Below are 14,521 nucleotides of genomic sequence, written 5' to 3'. Positions count from 1 at the left end.
AGTAGAATTGAGTATCATTACTAAGGAAGGAAAAATAATCAGTAACACACTTTAAGAGTGTTTAGGCTTGAATTTTCTATTAAAAATTATCAATCTCAACTTTATTTGAAATATTTGTTAAAAACAATAACTAAAATTGTTAAGGGAATTTCTTTCCTAGAAAACAACAGCTTTAACAGTAACATTACAAATGGATACTAATTAAGATATGTTAGCTTTAAAATTGGAGAAGGCAATGGCAACCCACTCTAGTACTCATGCCTGGAAAATCCCATAGACGGAGGAGCCTTGTAGGCTACAGTCCATGGGGTCACTAAAAGTCAGACAGGACTGAGCGACTTCACTTTCACGTTTCACTTTCATGCATTGGAGAAGGAAATGGCAACCCACTCCAGTGTTCTTGCCTGGAGAATCCCAGGGATGGCAGAGCCTGGTGGGCTGCCGTCTATGAGGTCGCACAGAGTTGGACACGACTGAAGTGACTTAGCAGCAGCAGCAGCTTTAAAATTGCTTACCTTTCTTTTTTGTTTCAGAAGTCACTTTCTTCTCAAGTTTCTTCTTTTCTTCTTCTTTTTCTAGAGAAGAAATTTAAAATATTCCCTTTAGGAAAATTTAGTACAAAAGGAAAATCAAGTTTTGAATGAAGGATTACTGTTAAAGTTAATTCTGCCTCCAGATAGTTTTGTGACTTTGAGCAAGTGATTTAATCTCACTAAGCCTTATTTTCCTCTTTTGTAAAATAATAGTACTTCCTTTAAAGTTATATAATGTTTACAAAACATTCTGCACAATGGCTGGCTCACAGCAAGTGCATGCAATGGTAGGCTGCTAATATTCTTTACAAAAAGTGAAAAAGATAGTTCAAGCTTTCTGAACCAAACAATTGTTTGTCTAGTGCCTAAAGTAAGATATTAATACTGGAAATTAAAATATAATTTCAGAGGAATGATTTTGCAGATAGGCTAAAAGAATTATTTTGTTTTCATATGTTCAGTCTCCTTAGAAATTATACATTAGGCTGTTGTGTGTGTGTTAGTTGCTCAGTTGTGTCTGATTCTTTGCGACCCCATGGACTGTAGCTCACCAGGCTCTTCATACTGGGGTGGGTAGCCATTCCCTTCTCCAGGGGATCTTTCCAACCCAGAGATTGAACCCAGGTCACCTGCATTGTGGGCAAATTCTTTACTGCCTGAGTCACCAGGGAAGCCCACAGTAGGCCATTAATGATATCTATTTTGATTTTACTGTTTTTCAAATCTGCCTCTTGTCAATAGACATTTGGAGTCTGGTGACATTTGTCTGGCACTGTACTGGGGACATAACTTCCACTGCCCTTTTTGAGTGGCTCTATCAATCAGTGTGCTCAGACTATCTTTTCACCCAGAGGTTGCAGTAAAACTGACTGACACATAGAATGGTTTGACAGTTTGTGGGGCCTCTAGACTTCTTCATGGAGGATTTCTCTTTCAGATATTTGAGAAAACCTTGGTCTGAGGGGCAGAGGAAACTCAAATGGTGGCCAGTGATAGCCATGTAACAACTAGACATCCCTGGACATTTTTCTGGTAAGTGATCTCATTTCAAATAACAAAGTCATGTAGAAGTACACAGTTTTTAAAATGGTATATCAGTACTTTTAGGTGTGAGGCAGCTATAAGCACAGTTAATGTCGGAAACTGACTGATTTTTATCTTCAGTTAGTAGTACGATTTACCTTATATTTGAAATACCTTTCTGTTTGTGATTTGTCTCCTCAACTCAAGTATAAATTCCAGGCATTCAAAGATTTTTATTACCCAGAACTATTATGAGATTGTTACTATGCTGAAGAAATTCAATGTGTAGTTCTAGTATGAATGCTTAAGTTGCCTACTAATGACTGCATCTTATTAAATACAGGAATTAATTCATTCCCTTAGGTATAGAGATTTTTTTACCTACAAGATCAAACACAACCCTTTCTTTCAGTGTCAGAAGTATAATTTATAAAGAACCTCTTTTCATGACTCTTAGAGATAAGTTAGTGTGGTAGGGAGAAATATATTCACACTCTGTCTAAATGTATCTACAGTGTACCATTACAGCTCATCTAATCAGAAGTAGAAAGTCAAGAAGTCAGATTTTGATAGTTCTAGAGTCAGAAATAAACCAAGTGAATTCTACTTTGCTTTTTCCTAAAGGTTTATCCATATTAAATATGTAAATCATGTTTAAAATTCTGAATAAATATACTTTTGATTTAAGTATCAGTATTTTCAGCTTCTCTGGGGAAAATTTTATGTTGCAGGAAATTTTCCATCTTATCTAAATAGATACATATGCCAGACAATTGAATTGGCATTTGCTAATAAACATTACCATCGGAAGCCACGTGTCAGAAAAGGAGTTAATTAACACAGAGACTAACTGTAAATATTTCTTAGCCTATCTTAAAAATCAATGCCATAGTCATGATGAGATCACAATTTAGTATCCAACTTAGTATCTGAGTCTCTAAGTTTCATAATGTAGATGAATAAATATTTTATTAAAAAGTTCATGACAATTAGTTCATCTTATATTAAACTTGGGAATGAAAGTAGGTATTTGAGGCCATAAGATGGAAGACATTCTTTTCATTTTTTTTTAAAGAGAATTACCTTGTGTAATAAATTCTACCCTTTATATTAATATAGCTGGGATTTTATTGTGGTGATACAGTATCCTTGCTTTAGTTCAGATTGATTAATGCTTCCATTATACACTCTTCCTATGATTATGGCTATACACTGAAAGAGTCATGAATAAGAACAGAAATCCACAAAAAGCAGGTATAAATAATGTACTTTAATAACATTTTTATGAATTAGACCTTTAAGCTGTCATTATGGGACTTACTTTATTCATGGTTAATTTATTTAAAATATCAACTTCTGAAGATCCCTGCATTTCTTCAAGTACTACCATCTATTCTCTATGTGATCTGGCAGCAGAGAAATTAAGTTTTTCATTTATAAAAGGTACAACAATTTAATTATCTCCTTCTTGGATATAAAAGTAATCCATGTTTCTTATATGAAGACTCTCCTTCCCTTGACATTTTTCTCCTTCAGTAGTCAACAACACTCCTTTCTTTCCACCTGACTATGCACCCACATATCCAATTTCCTCCTCATGCTCTCCTCCAATTTGTTTGCTGTTTTGTTAGTAACAGCTAGAGAAGAGTTAGGACATTTTATATCATCGGTTCTCAGAGGGTTAGCAATTAAGTGTGTCCATAGAGTGTGAACTTATCAGTATAGTGCCTTTCTCTGAGAAAGTGTCATAGGCTGGGAAATGATGGCTCTATCTGGTAGGGATCACAGGAAAGACTGGCTGAGAGAGAAATCCTCTCCACAATAAGCAGCTCTGAGCCACAAATATGTTATTAGCTTCTGCATAAATTAACATCAGATGAAAGAAAAATTAAATGACTTACTTTTTACTTCCTAAGCCCTTACAATGGGCTTTTCTCTTGCTTTTAAATGTTTTTATGCCATCTCAAAGCCAGAGAATGCACAATAGTTAATTATAATTGTAAAGCTTTTGAAGATGCCTGTTCCTAGCAAAACGAGCAAACAAATGCAAATGCTTCATTTTCATCTTATGTTTTGTTCTCCCCACTCATGCCTTTCTTGTGTAGAGATTATCCAAAATTTACATGCTTTTGTAACTCTCTGTGGCCAGGATTGATGTATTCTTGGTCCCAGTTAAATAAATGACATGCTTCTTTCATAACAATGCATTCCAACACACCTCGTCACTGTCACCTTGTTTCTTTAGAGTGGCAGAGGTTGACCTGGAGCCCCAGTCACAGTACAGCATGGAAAACTTCACATAAACAGATAAGTTCAGTTACACTAATGACTATCAGAGCTTTCCATTGTTATCTGCAGAGAGGAATGAAACAAGGGACGATGGAAGGGTGCTAGCACGGCTGACTTTGGTCTGAATTCTGTCTCTGACCCCTTCTGGTTGTGACATTGCAACGTGCCGTAACACACTGAATTCCATTTACCTCATTTGAAAAAGGGAACTAGTAAAATCTACCTCGCCAACTTATTGTGAAGAAACTGAGCCAAAGTGCTTGGACAAGAGTGGACGTTCAAAAAAAATACTGATAGCATATATTCCTATATTTTTGAAACAATCAAAATCTGACTACATAAAATCTTCAGTTTTTCTAAGTGTGACATTTGTTGATCTGAGTAAATGCACATTAATTCTGATTTTTCTGTGTTGAGGGAGACTATATCAGGAATATTATATATTGTGAAACTTTAAGAAACAAATAGGAATTAACATGCTATGAAGGGGCATTGTGTTGGAATGAAGAAGTGGATTCCAGTTATTCTATAAATAGTAGTTTCTGCATAATGCAACTGTAACAAATCTTCTGTCTTCAACCATAAAAGGCAGGGGGAATGAGTAGAATATACTCAAGTCTCTCTTCACTTGTCTATTCCTTTATTTCTCCAAAGGAAGTATGTCTCATCTTGCATCTATTTCCTAATTTTTCTGAGAATAGTTAACTTAAAAAGCTTTCAATTTGTAAATAGCTGCTTATGTTCTCTGATTGCTATGGCTTAAAATATTTTAAGGCTAGAGAAAAGTCCATTTTTAAGTCTTAATGAATATGTTTATATGTATGCATTATATATGAATACATATATACATGTATATAAAGTCATATGATAATAAGGGTCAGAAAAAATACAAATCTAGGTTTAGAGGATTAGAGTATGAGGGAATGGGAAGTGGCTTTTTTTTTTTTTTTTTTTTAAGAGGAATAGGGTTATACCTTTTTGAATGAGCACCATTTGAAAAGATGCTTGAACAAAAGTAGGCTCCTAGGGAGAACAATCTTCCTGCAGAGGAAACATATGTGCCAAGACCTTCAAAGAGGAGCATTCTAGCTATATTCAAAGAAGAGCATGGGGACCAGAGTGGCTGGAGCAGCAGATGTAGGAGGAGAGTGGGAAGAGAAATGGTCAGAGATGTAGCTGGGACAATCACATCGAATCTTGTTCACAATAATTTTCCATTTTATTCTGAGTAAGGTAGGAAGTCACTGACAGGTTTCAAGCAGAGTAACTGTATTGTGATGAGTCATGTTTTACGAGGAATTTTGGCTGCTGCTGAGTGGTGGGTGCCAGTGTCCCACTAGATTGTGTGACCATGTTGCAAGACTAAGAAAGTAAAAGGATTCAGTAATAATACTCTTCTTCATGTTTTCCTTTTTTTTCCCCCAAAAAAATTGCCTTCTAATTTTGTCTGGGATTCTTGAAGGAATGCAACACTATAGACACATGGTGGGAGTACCTCTCTTTACATTGTAATTAGGTTACTGTAATAGCAAAACTCTTCACTTGAGTTATATGGAGTAAAGGAAACTGGCTTTTCAGAAAAGAATCCAGTCTTTCCCTTGACTTTTCCTTTAGTGAATGCTGAATTTTTCTTAGAGGTCAGTTTTTCTCGTTATCAGCTACTAACAACAATTCACAACCAGAAATTCTAGAGCATTTTCCAGTGACTGCCCAGAGCCTTATATAAACAGTTGGTTTATGTCAACAAATCAATAAATGATCAGGTAACCTTAAGTCAAATCCTTTGCCAGGGTTTAAATCTTAAACTATTCCTTCAAGGAATTTTGGGTTTGATATTAACAAGGGATAAAGTTTACAGTTACAACATGGATTTAGGGGCATTATGGGTGGAGACAGGGTGGCTCAGATTGTAAAAAATCTGCCTGCAATGTGGGAGACCTGGGTTCAATCCCTGGGTCAGGAAGATACCCTGAGAAGGGAATGGCTAACCACTCCTGTATTCTTGCCTGGAAAATTCCACGGACAGAGGATTCTTGTGGGCTATAGTTCATGGGGTTGCAAAGAGTTGGACCTGACTGAGAGACTAACACTTCACTTTCATTAAGGGACGTAGTTCAGTTCAGTTCAGTTCAGTTCAGTTCAGTCACTCAGTTCTGTCCGACTCTGCGATCCCATGGACTTCAGCATGCCAGGCCTCCCTGTCCATCACCAACTCCCAGAGTCCACCCAAACCCATGTTCATTGAGTTGGTGATGCCATCCAACCATCTCATCCTCTGTCATCCCCTTCTCCTCCTGCCTTCAATCTTTCCCAGTATCAGGGTCTTTTCAAATGAGTCAGTTCTTCGCATCAGGTGGCCAAAGTATTGGAGTTTCAGCTTCAGCATCAGTCCTTCCAATGAATATTCAGGACTGATTTCCTTGAGGATGAACTGGTTGGATCTCCTTGCAGTCCAAGGGACTCTCAAGAGTCTTCAACACCACAGTTCCAAAGCATCAACTCTTCAGCACTCAGCTTTCTTTATAGATCAACTCTCATATCCATATGTGACTACTGGAAAAACCATAGCCTTGACTAGATGGACCTTTTTTGGCAAAGTAATATTTCTGCTTTTTAATATGCTGTCTAGGTTGGTCATAACTTTTCTTCCAAGGAGCAAGTATCTTTTAATTTCATGGCTGCAATCACCATCTGCAGTGATTTTGGAGCCCAGAAAAATAAAGTCAGATACTGTTTCCACTTTAATCCCATCTATTTGCCATGAAGTGATGGGACTGATGCCATGATCTTAGTTTTCTGAATGTTGAGCTTTAAGCGAAGTTTTTCACTCTCCTCTTTCACTTTCATCAAGAGGCTCTTTAGTTCTGCTTCACTTTCTGCCTGAGGTTATTGATATTTCTGAGGTTATTATCAATCTGAGGTTATTGATATTTCTCCTGGCAACCTTGATTCCAGTTTGTACTTCATCCAGCATTTCTCATGATGTACTCTGCATATAATGGAGGCAGCAGAGGCCCAAATCCAAGAGCACCACATGAAAGTGCAAAAGCTGCTCCTGGGAAAATGGTATGTGAATTCTGAGATGAGTATGCAAGTTACTCTCAATTCCAGCCGAAGGAGGTGCCTGCTGAGTGCCTACTCCTGTCCAGTAGGTAAAGGCTGACAACTCTTTGTGAAACAGTACCATTCATGAAGTAGATGTCCAAAGGCATGCAGAGCTAATTAGTGTAAATCCAAACATTTTCAAGATACCAGATTATGGACACTTCTTTAAGCTTCAAAAAAGACTGTGGAAACGTGTTCTCCATGTTGCAAGGAAGAGCCAATTCTGACTCCATGATGGATATATTTCTTTGATTTTAACCTTTGCTTTTTTTGCTTTTATTACTGTAGTCATACGTAATGCCAGCCTCAGGGAATTCTACTCCTCTGCCTGATTATTAAACTAAAAGTGCCTTTGTTCAGCCTTTGTTCAGCTCATAGGAAGATAATATGACTCTGTTATCGTTGTTCAGTCACAAAGTCCTGTTGGACGTTTTGTGATTTCGTGGACTCCAGCATGCCAGATTTCTCTATCCTCCACTATCTCTCAGAGTTTGCTGAAATTCATTTTCATTGAGTCAGTGATGTCTTTAATCATCTCATTCTTTGCTGCCCCCTTCTTTTGCCTCAATCTTTCTCAGCATCAGGGTCTTTTCCAATGGGTAGGTTCTACCCATCAGGTGGCCGAAGTATTGGAACGTCAGCATGAGTCCTTCCAATGAGCATTTAGGGTTGATTCCTTTAGGATTGACTGGTTTGATCTCCTTGCTGTTCAAAGGACTCTCAAGAGTCTTCTCCAGCACCATAATTCAAAAGTATCAATTCTTAGGTTTTTAGTCTTCTTTATGGTCCAACTCTCATACCAGTACATGACTACTGGAAAAACCGTAGCTTTGACTATATGGATCTCTGTTGGCAAAGTGATGTCTCTGCTTTTTAATATGCTGTCTGACCCTGCTCACCTGTGAATGGCTCGAAGAGTAAGTTCAGTCGCTCAGTCGTGTCCAACTCTTTGAGACCCCATGAATCACAGCACGCCAGGCCTCCCTGTCCATCACCAACTCCCGGAGTTCACTCGGACTCACGTCCATCGAGTCCATGATGCCATCCAGCCATCTCATCCTCGGTCATCCCCTTCTCCTCCTGCCCCCAATCCCTCCCAGCATCAGAGTCTTTTCCAATGAGTCAACTCTTCACATGAGGTGGCCAAAGTACTGGAGCTTCAGCTTTAGCATCATTCCTTCCAAAGAAATCCCAGGGTTGATCTCCTTCAGAATGGACTGGTTGGATCTCCTTGCAGTCCAAGGAACTCTCAAGAGTCTTCTCCAACACCACAGTTCAAAAGCATCAATTCTTCGGCGCTCAGCCTTCTTCACAGTCCAACTCTCACATCCATACATGACCACAGGAAAAACCATAGCCTTGACTAGATGGACCTTAGTCGGCAAAGTAATGTCTCTGCTTTTGAATATACTATCTCGGTTGGTCATAACTTTTCTTCCAAGGAGTAAGCGTCTTTTAATTTCATGGCTGCAGTCACCATCTGCAGTGATTTTGGAGCCCAAAAAAATAAAGTCTGACACTGTTTCCACTGTTTCCCCATCTATTTCCCATGAAGTAATGGGACCAGATGCCATGATCTTCATTTTCTGAATGTTCGGCTTTAAGCCAACTTTTTCACTCTCCTCTTTCACTTTCATCAAGAGGCTTTTGAGTTCCTCTTCACTTTCTGCCATAAGGGTGGTGTCATCTGCATATCTGAGGTTATTGATATTTCTCCCAGCAATCTTGATTCCAGCTTGTGTTTCTTCCAACCCAGCGTTTCTCATGATGTACTCTGCATAGAAGTTAAATAAGCAGGGTGACAATATACAGCGTTGATGTACTCCTTTTCTTATTTGGAACCAGTCTGTTGTTCCATGTCCAGTTCTAACTGTTGCTTCCTGACTTGCATATGGATTTCTCAAGAGGCAGGTTAGGTGGTCTGGTATTCCCATCTCTTTCAGAATTTTCCACAGTTTATTGTGAACCAAACAGTCAAAGGCTTTGGCATAGTCAATAAAGCAGAAATAGATGTTTTTCTGGTAGTCTCTTGCTTTTTCCATGATCCAGCAGATGTTGGCAATCTGATCTCTGGTTCTTCTGCCTTTTCGAAAACCAGCTTGAACATCAGGGAGTTCGCGATTCACGTATTGCTGAAGTCTGGCTTGGAGAATTTTGAGCATTGCTTTTTAGCGTGTGAGATGAGTGCAATTGAGCAGTAGTTTGAGCATTCTTTTGCATTGCCTTTCTTTGGAATTGGAATGAAAAGTGACCTTTTCCAGTCCTGTGGCCACTGCTGAGTTTTCCAAATTTGCTGGCATATTGAGTGCAGCACTTTCACAGCATCATCTTTCAGGATTTGAAACAGCTCAACTGGAATCCCATCACCTCCACTAGCTTTGTTCGTAGTGATGCTTTCTAAGGCCAAAGAGGTTATCATATCCCCTCCCTGAGGTTGGCCATTCCAGGAGATATTTGCAAGATAATGGCATTTTACTTTACTTCCTCAACTTCTCTGGCTCTCTGTTCTATAAAAGAACCTGGCATCCAGACCCTGACAAGATAGTTATTTTGAGACATTAACCTGCTATCTTCTCAATCAGCTGGCTTTCCTAATAAAGTTGTATTCCTTGCCTCAATGTCTTGTCTCTCGGGTATATTGGCTTGTTGTGCGGTGAGCAGAGTGTGCTTGGATTCGGTAACATAAATAGCTATTTTATATGATCAGAACAAGGCCAAAATATTGTGTTAGTTTGGTTTAATGAAACTGATTTTAAGGTGATATAAAATTACACTGCAGTAGAATACTATAACAGAATACAGCACATGACCTTATATGTGTTAGAGTATATACTTAGTTCCCAGATGAAAGTCTACATATCCTTTGTGGGATAAAACAGGCTTAGGAAAGATGAGTAACTTGCACAAATTCACAAATCATGTAAGTGACACAACAAGGATTTAAAACTAAGGATCACTGAAAACTCTGTTCTTTCCCCTACAATATGGAATATGAAGTTTGCAGTAGACTGACCCTAACAAAAACTTACAAATGAACTAAGGTGTGGGAAGAAAAGAAGTGCCAGCTTCTAACCTATCTTTGTGAAGCTTGTCTTTTAGGTCTCTCACATCCAAAGTTCTCTGACATAATGACAATTTTTTTGTTTTGTTGTTTCTGAATTTAGTATGCAAAAGAGAATGCAAAGGGAAAGATTATTTTATATATTTCAAATTGCAAAAAAAATTTGTTAATTAAAATTCACATTTGAAATGGATAGACTGCACCCAAACCTTTCAAAAATGAAAAAAACCTTTATAAACAATAAAATGATTGCATTATTTTTGAATGGATTATGTTTATATAGATAAAGATTGCCACATCTGTTCTTTTTCCTTCTGTATTTATTTTCCCTCTCAATGCTTTTACATTCTCAGAAGCAAATGCTCAATTAAAGTTTTTTGAGTCTTAGACTCAAATGAGAAGCTCTCGATCCACACACTCATCTCTGAATAGCTTCAAAGAGAGTATTTTGCATTTTCTTTTTTGTTCTTTTTTATTTTATTTATTTATTTTCTTGGTGCTACAATTATTTGGAGTTTATCTAAAAACTTTTTAACCCTTTTAAAATGTAGTTTTTATGCAGAATCATTGCTTGCTGAAGATATTTTAGGTATAAATTTTCTATTGCATCTTTCTACAAGGTAAGGAAAATATAAATATAAGATTCATTTCTAGTAACTGTCAATTTTCAAAATCATATTATTTACATATAATTACCTTTTCCATATTTTTATCTATATACATTTCCTACATTTGTCTGTAGCTAGAAATGAATTGCAAAAGCACTTTGTTGCCTTTAAAATGTCAAAAATACCTAAAAACATCATAGAATTGAGTTTTTCCTGTATGTGACTAAATTATTGATATTTAAGAAAAAAGTTGGTTATCATTTAAAATCAAAGTATACATTACTCTAAAGTATTATTTCAAAGATATGGCTATTTTTATAACAGATCCTTGAAAATTTAGGGCTTCAGTTACTAAATAAATTAGAAAGACTCAATAGTTATTTTGAAATAAAATTTGACTTTAACATTACCAAAAGTTACCGGTTATTGGGTACATTTATAAATGTGATTTTTAATTGAAGCCTTTTAATTACTGACATTAAGCTTAATGCATGAGAGTGAAAGTCGATCAGTCCTGTCCGACTCTTTGTGACCCCATGGACGTCCATGGAATTCTCTAGGCCAGAATACTAGAGTGGGTAGCTTTTCCCTTCTCCAGTGGATCTTCCCAACCCAGGGATTGAACCCAGATCTGCCGCATTGCAGGTGAATTCTTTACCAGCTGAGCACAAGGGAAGCCCAAGAATACTGGAGTGGGTTACATAGCCCTTCTCCAGCAGATCTTCCTGATGCCGGAACTGAACCAGAGTCTCCTGCATTGCATGCAGATTCTTTACCAACTGAGCTATCAGGGAAGCCCAAGCATAATACATATCAATATTTATAAAGGAAATAAGTACCCTTTCAACGAATGCAAATTTTCTAGTTGTAATTAATATATGGAATTCAACTTTATTTCAAATGATAGACCACATAAGTTTCATCATCATTCATAAATTATATGAAACCATTAACGCAATTTTGGTCTTCTTCCTAATATAAGGAAGGTCTAGTCTAGTAGATCAAATTTTTTTACACAAAATTCTTACATAATTTAAGCAAGTATCTGTCACCATTTATCATATGAACAATTGCCAAGACTCCTTACTCCATTTGGGTAAAACAGACCTGGCTTTGAGAGTGTAGCCAGTTTTTCCATCAGTACTAGAGAGAATGAATAATCTCAATGGGGATTCTAAGAAGTTTATAAAACAAAAAGAAACATTTAGGTTAAGCTGAAACAAATAGCAAATAAATGTTTTATGATGAAAAAATGGTACTTATAAACTAGAGCTTTGGAGGGAACCTGGCTCTTTCTTGTAAAATGCTTTCTAGGAGAAATTTGCTGGCACAAGAAGGTTCCAATTAAAATTTCATAATAAGGAAGCTATAAAAATCACATTCACTCTTATTCACAAAACTTCTCATCCCTAATTTTCTCTTTGGTCAAAATATAGGGAAAAAAATCTCATTCTTAATATCAGCATGAAAGTTATGAAAGATCTCTGAGCCAAAAAGCTGGCCTTCATCAACAGAAAGCCCCTTACTCTTCCCTGATTTTTGGTTGTCATCTCTTGATTTTTTAATTTTTTATTCTGGGGTTCTCCAGAATAAAAATATTGCTACTGGACTGTCAAATCAGATGACATTCCTTGCTATATTGTCAGATGTATGGGGGAAGAAAAACATAATTTCTTTATCTTATTATGGGTAAAGTTAATGATTTTCACAAAAAACATTTTCAATCAATAATGGGAAATCAAGACTATTATAACAAGATAGAAAAGTTTTAACTTTGGAGATGTAAGTTTCTTAAGAATATTTAATGTGTACTAAAAGACAAACCCAAGGAGCATATTAAAAAGCAGAGATATCACTTTGCCTAAAAAGGTCCATGTAGTCAAAGCTGTGGTTTTTCCAGTAGCCATGTATGGATGTGAGAGTTAGACCATATAGAAGGCTGAGTGCCCAAGAACTGATATTTTCAAACTGGTGCTAGAGAAGACTCTTGAGAATCCCTTGGACAGCAAGGAATTCAAACCAGTCAATTCTAAAGGAAATCAACTCTGAATACTCACTGGAAGGACTGATGCTAAAGCTGAAGCTCCAATGCTTTGGCCACCTGATGGTGAAGAGCCAACTCTGGAAAAGACCCTGATACTGGGAAAGACTGAGAGCAGGAACAGAATGGGGGTGGCAGAGAACAAAATGGTTGGATAGCATCATCCACTCAATGGACATGAGTTTGAGCAAATTTCAGGAGACAGTGAATGACAGGGAAGCCTGTCATGCTGCAGTCCATGGGGTTGAAAAGAGTTGGACAACTGAGAGATTGAACAACAACAAAAATGCAGATTTGTATTTCATGAAAATGAAAGTGAAGTCACTCAGTCATGTCTGACTCTTTGTGACCCCATGCACTATAGCCTGCCAGACTCTTCCGTTCATAGTATTTTCCAGGCAAGAATACTGGAGTGGGCTGCCATTTCCTTCTCCAAAGGATCTTCCCAACCCAGGGATTGAATCCGGGTCTTCTGCATTGCAGGCAGACTCTTTACCATCTGAGCCATTAGGCTATTATATTTCATATACGGAATATGTCCTTACATTTCCTTTTTCTTGACACTCTTCCACCTATTTGTTTTTTGTGTTTCTATTTTTTCCCCTTAATTTAGTCAAGTCAGTTGTTATGGCTTACCTACTTTTCCTTGATACTAAGCTGAATTATACTTGTTCCAGCATATTAGCTCCACATAACTGTGTTACCCCATGCCTAGCCCTGTACAGTGCTGCAATCAAAAGAAATGGCAGTTTAAAATTCAAGGAAGAGTTGAAGATACATTTAAATCTTTCTTTCCTGAGGTCTCTCAAAATAGCTAATGTTGTATGACCCAAAGCAAAACGTTAAAGGTTCTCTCTTTTTGGATTCCCCAGTCCTCTCTCATCATAGCAGCTCTTCCAAAAACCTTCTCTCTCTGGAAGTGTTAGTTGCTCAGCTGTGTTCGACTCTTTGGGACCCCATGGACCGCAGCCCACCAGGCTTCTCTATCTATGGGATTGCCCAGGCAAGAATACTGGAGTGGGTTGCCATTTTCTTCTCTAGGGGATCTTCCCAACTCAGGGATCGAACTCAGGCCTTCTGCATTGAGGGCAGACTCCTTACCATCTGAACCACCAAGGAAGCCTCTCTTTCTGGAAAGCACACTAAAAACTTACTCCAGCCCATGCTGACTCTCCTATTCCCTTCTCGAGTTCTTTTCTCACTGTCCAAATTTTATGTTTTCTTCTGGGGACTATCCCTTGTTCAAACATGAATTAATTTAATTATTTGAGCTTTTTCCAATTTTTTTTTTCTCAGCTAACATATCCTGAGTCCTAAGTATAATATAAGCACTCAGGAGCTGCCCAGGCATATCTAGAATATTCCTTCAGCATTAAGGTGGTGGGGAAAAGCTATGAATACTTCTGTTAATATTTGTGTCCTCATCACACATGTAAGAAAGAATAATTTAAATTATTTTTTACAAATAATTGAAAGGTGAAAGGTGAATTCAGTCTGTAGTTCAGTGACTAGTGTACCAAAGTTTATTTCTTAGTCTTGGTAGGTGAATCATGGTTATGTAAAATGAAAACATTAGAGGAAAAATATATTTGAAATCTGTATATTATCTTTACAATTATTCTGTTAATCTAAAATCATCTGAAAATAAAGAGTTTAAAAACAACAAAATGTTGGAAAAATTTTAAGACTGAAATAGATGGTTCATTTTTCCCTCAGAAGTAGGGATTAGCCCTTGTGTAACACAAAGGAAATGAAATAAATATGTAGGGAGGAAAATGAATGAAATAAAAGCCTCAAGCATGATAAAATTGTGGAGATGAAACAGAATTTGGAGATTATTATGTTGAAAATAAAACTTTTT

General features: G+C 37.2%; 1 long non-coding RNA gene across 1 annotated transcript in view; it reads left to right on the top strand.

Annotated features, from left to right (window-relative positions):
• The first annotated feature begins 1,459 nt into the window (after positions 1 to 1,459).
• LOC120862867 overlaps positions 1,460 to 14,521 on the top strand; it is a 43,743-nt gene continuing 30,681 nt past the window's right edge. Inside the window, exon 1 of the long non-coding RNA XR_005720866.1 lies at positions 1,460 to 1,565. This is a non-coding gene — a long non-coding RNA (uncharacterized LOC120862867). The remainder of the gene's footprint in view (positions 1,566 to 14,521) is intronic.

Source organism: Oryx dammah, unplaced genomic scaffold, assembly GCF_014754425.2.
Source record: "Oryx dammah isolate SB20612 unplaced genomic scaffold, SCBI_Odam_1.1 HiC_scaffold_4, whole genome shotgun sequence".
Classification (NCBI taxonomy): Eukaryota; Metazoa; Chordata; class Mammalia; order Artiodactyla; family Bovidae; genus Oryx; species Oryx dammah.
The sequence above is the reverse complement of the archived record's forward strand: the minus strand, read 5'-3'. Positions and strand labels throughout refer to the sequence as shown.